Genomic DNA, 5,596 nt, shown 5'->3' on the forward strand with positions numbered 1-5,596 from the left:
TGCATGGTCGATAAGAGGCACATATGATTATGTCAACAGTACATTGCAATGATACGAGCGCATGACATGTGGATACCAATATTCAGGTATTCTAAAAGTTGGGGGGATGGTGTTGCTATTTGTATGCTACTGAATATAGATACAGGTGCAAAACATAACCAATTAAAACAAGAAATAGATCTTATAATTCATAAGCTGTATATAAAATAAGCACATACGTAGTCACAAGCCAGATAGTGCTTTTACGTTTATTTACGATGCCATGTTAGACCAAACCATCGAGCGAAAAAAATATTTGCTGAGCCACAAATTCCTTCCCATATATCCGTGGTCAACGTCACACATGATATGCACAATGCCACACCTTCAAAGCATCTAATATGGAGGATTCAGGAGGGATAGAAGCCACTGCTTCCTAAATGCAAGTGTACCTATACCCAGTAAACTTTTCCACGTTTGTACCTCCAAAGCATTCAATAGACATAATGTACCTATACAAACCCCATATTCAGGTTGATTGAGGATTTTTTTTGAAAGATCTATAATAATTTATTCATTGTGCTTAGATTTCCTTAGTAATATAGTCACTGCATTAGAATGCATTCAATCTGAACGGGAAATGATGTTCAGATGCCAGAGTGGCAAAGTCTTCAGACTTCAAATAAGAAACTAACCTGTATTTTGTTCATGGATTTTTCATTATAACTTTTTATTACATGTGGTTTATTCACAATGGCTGATCATCGTATTTAGTCATTCCTAAGTATATTACCATTTACCACTACCAAAAATAGTTATATACAACCACAGTGACAAAAATAACAAAACCAAATATTACCTCAGTCATAAGATAACAAAATCACAATGACAGTATAATCAAGTATTATGTTTTCTTCATAATTTGTTGGTGCATTGTATGTGGTCACTTGAAGTAGACATAGAACCCCGTGCCCTTGGGCTAGAAAGGTAAAAGTTTTCGATGCTATTTATCACCTTGTATCATTTTTTCTATTATAGCATTATCTTGGATATCTAGGGGGAGTAGCTTAAAGGCAAGGGTGAAAGGTATGAACTCAGATCAATATTTTATGCTGTTAATGAATTACTCAACCGCATATGGAGAGAATTCAAATTTGGTGTGTGGCTCTTTTCCAACATATGTACCATAATTGAGACTTGACTATGAGAGTCATCTGACTCATCTCTCATCAAGTTCATTGAATATGTCAACTAGGATTGGAAAGAATTTGAGTTTTCAACAAGGTAATCATACACATATAATAATCCATGTACTTGACTTTTTTCTAGTGTTAGTTACAACAACACAATGACCCCAACCAAAATCCTGCCTTTTTACCACGAACTCAACTTGTTCCAGCAGCTGATGGAACAATAATAACACCATACTGTATGCTTGATGGAAATCACATCTCTTTACTTTAAGCATACATAACCCTGCACCATTTCCTCATCTGCATTTTTTCTTCTTGTTAATGGTAGTTGTAAAGATTTGTTTTTGTAAAGCTACATGCTTTTTGTGGACTTTACCCTTCAGTTTTTGCCCTTTAAGATCTTAAAAGCCTTAACTTTTAGATCTATGATTTCAGGCTGCTCATGGGGTATTATATAATCCTACAAAGATGATGTTTTGATGCAAAACGTTAAGGTTTTCGATGTTCTATAAGTTTTTCCAACCAAAGATGAGTTCCATACGTGTTTAAGGATGGCTTACAAACTATTTCACTTATCTGAAGGATTGACAACGTGAAAAATATGAAAGGACAAATTAACATTTGAATAGAAAACGAACGTCTATACGTATTTAAATCATGTGGGTTAGAAAGGAAAAAAAAAAGGATATGCTCTTTAAGGACTTTCAACAAACACGTGATAAGCAATGCTAGTAACAAAAGAAATAAGCGAAAACTTGCCTTTCTATCTCACCCAATTCTGGCCATTGCACCAACTCCATCACCACCAACTATTGTTTTGTTGTGCATCACCAGATGGCACGATGAACTTTGTCCCCATAATCAAACTCCCACTTTCAGATAAATAATTCCCAATAAATTGTTCTTAAATACCAACAAAACCATCCTTCAATCGTCCAAACTTGTTTCCAACAAAATAGATTGAAATTAACTGTTAATTTCTCATACTACAATCTTGAAAGTTGAAAACCATCAAATAATCAAACTTCAAATTTTGCAAACGTATTGCTACATTTTACAGTAAATTCGTCAAAATTTTGAAACGTGATACATGCTTCAGGAATCAATTTTCATATTGTATATAAAAAAGATCATAAATTAAAAAAACAAAACTCGTGGGAATCTGGAAATAGTGCATGCGGAGCCCTTTCCACTAGTTTATTACAGGAAGGTGGTAACGTCAACCAACTGGTCATATTCTTGTAATCTACCTCTACGTTGCTTCCAAGAAACCACCACCATGTTCCAAAAAAAACCCTAACCATTTAAAAATTAAAATAAAAATCTCTTATCATTTTCTTATAATCGCCACAAAATAGCAATCTATTTTCATAAATTACTTTATTATAGCAATGTATTTTCAAACTATTTTTTATTAGAATATTGTACTTTGAAAAATTTACCCATTATAGCATTGGGTAACCTTTTGATTTAAATTTACCCATTATACTAGGTTTCCATGTCACATCATTGTCCATGTAGGCTGTCTACATGTACTATAGTGATGTAACTTTCTTACTACATCATGTACTTTCAAAATTATTTTATTATAGCATCCATTAGTTCTTATTAAACACTATATTTTTAATTTTAATATTATATATTTTACATGTTATTTAATAAATGTATTAAATGAATTAAAAAAATTATAAATTATTCATTAATATATCAATATCAATAAAACTAGTAGAACACAATTTATTTCGCTAATATTTTTCAAAAAATATGTGTTTTTTGAAAAAAAATGAAAATAAGAATTGTTCTTTTTTTACCAAAAAGTATTATCTTTTAAATTAATATATTATATTTTTTCAAAAACTTTTTACTTGACGTATAAATATATTAAATTAATTAGATTTTTTTGAATTATTTATTAATATAACAATATTAAAAATTGTAGACAACAATTTATTTCGTTAATATTTTAAAAAAATATGTATTTATTTGAACAACATAAAATAGAAAGTTATTTTTTTACAAACAAAATATATCTCGAAAATAATGTTTCATATTTATTTAATAAATATTTTACTCTAAAAATATTTAATTTGCATGCAACTTAATAAGAAAAAGTAAAAAAATTAAATGTTTTTTATATCATAGTAATGAAAAATGAAAATTATTAATAATAATTTGAAATAGATTTTTATTTTAATTTTAGTTAAGTCATCAAAATGATGTATCATCCACATCATCTCATTAAAGCCACACAAGCAAAAAAAATCAAAGGATTAACCAGTTTAAAAGGTAACAGGTTACTCATTACTATTATGGATAGATTTTTTAAAGTACAATGCCTTAATAAAAAATAATTTGAAAGTATATTGTAGTAATATATAAAAACAAAAGTAGAATGTATAATAAAAAAAGTTAGAAAAATAAGTTATTATTTCATGCATTTAATTTTATTATTGTATTCTACCTCTACGTTGCTTCCAAGAAACCACCACCATGTTCCCAAAAAAAAAACCCTAACCATTTAAAAAAAAATCTCTATCATGTTCTTTGTCATTTATCTTTAATTCAAAAATCATTAATATTTATTTTGTTACCTTATGAAAGACTAAAATACTAAAAATTGAATAAATGTGATTTTTAATGATATTTTATCCTGAAAATCATTTTTACAAAGAAAAAACTTCTGGATAATTGCAGACAAGTTTCAGCGGCCGAAAAGTAATGGAAATAACCGATCTATAAAATAGTTTTCACTTTCAGTTATATGAGAAATCAAATTTCTTAAACAACCAAAGTTTACGTTAGAGTGTTTTTTCTGCCTAAAGATTGTTTTTGACCAAAAGATTTAAAGAAAAAATTTATGAAAAAAAAAAAACATTTTATGCGTAAAGATTCAACTTCAATAGAAAAAGTTTACATTCTACATCCTTATATTTAATTATCTAAATTATTTTATATCTCTTATTTTTTTCATTTTACGTTTTTATTATATTAACATACATAGTCGTGTATCAAGTAAAATACATAAAAAATACATTTTTTTTGTAAATTGCACCATTATAATCGTCTCATCAGTACGTTCAAAGTAATACTAAATGTGTTTTGGGTTTAATCATATTATTGAATATCATAAATAAATACGTATGAATTATACTTACACTATCTACTCTTATGATTATTTCTTTAATTTGTAAGTATAAAAGCATAAAGTGTAAATATTAAAAATAATTTCTAAGTATTTATAATATCTAATAATATAAGATTAAATAAAAAAATATTTAGTATTGAGCTTGTTTTGAACATATTTACTACACGATTATAATGGTATAATTTGTAAAACGAGAAATGTATATTTTTTGATATATTTTTAGTTAATATATGATTATATAATAAATATTAAAAAAAATAATAAGTAATATAAAATAAAATAAATAACTATGTATAAGGATGTAAGGTATAAAAAGTTTCTACGTAAACTTTGACTATTTTGGATAATCACTTTCTAGATTGGCTAAAAAGTGTAAAACGCTTGATGGATTGGCTTTTTCCTACATAAAATGTGGTTTTTAATTTCTTTTAATTATTAAATTGATTTTTTATTATATTTTTATGTTTGTCTGAAAATAAATCGTTTGATTACTTCTCTTTGACTTGAACAAACTATTTAGAAAATCTTCAATAGATATGTTATATATTTTTAATACGAAAAGTCAAAATTTCCATAAAAATTTACTTTTAACTTTTACAACTATTTGATTTTAACCGTCATGACATTAATTATATGAATAAACCATTCAATATATTTAATAAAATATTATTTTTCTCTCATACAAGTCAAATACCTTTTATTAGTGGAAAGTAATTAAAATATGATGCGTCTCTCTTTCTAATATATATATATATATATATATATATATTTATATATATTTATTTATTTATTATGATTTGAATATTTATGAAAGATGAATATGGTTCATTAATTATGATTAATATTTTATATTAGGAAACAATGAAAACTTATATGAAATCAATCAAATGAAATGGACGGCTGAGATTGGGTTGTATTGGTTGCACAAATGTCAAGAGTTGTATAATAACCAACCTCTATATTTATACTATCTTATAAAGCATTTGACTAAAACTCTTAAAAGTCTTAAACTCATTCATCCCTAAACGATTTCATCCTTATCCGATTTCATCACATATCTGAATTCGTGTAACTAACTGCAGATAATAAAACCAATGTTTACTTAAAATTCAAGATTACAAGTAAATTATGCAAAAGTACAACATATCAAAGCTCGATTTTTGAATTCGTATAACTAATTGCGGATAAACATAATCAAATAGAGGATAAATATCTTATTTTAAAATATAAAAAATCTAAAATATAATTAGGATAATTATCGAGTTCCAACAAAATAATT

This window comes from Cynara cardunculus, assembly GCF_001531365.2.
Source record: "Cynara cardunculus var. scolymus isolate 2C chromosome LG 1, CcrdV1, whole genome shotgun sequence".
Taxonomy (NCBI): Eukaryota; Viridiplantae; Streptophyta; class Magnoliopsida; order Asterales; family Asteraceae; genus Cynara; species Cynara cardunculus.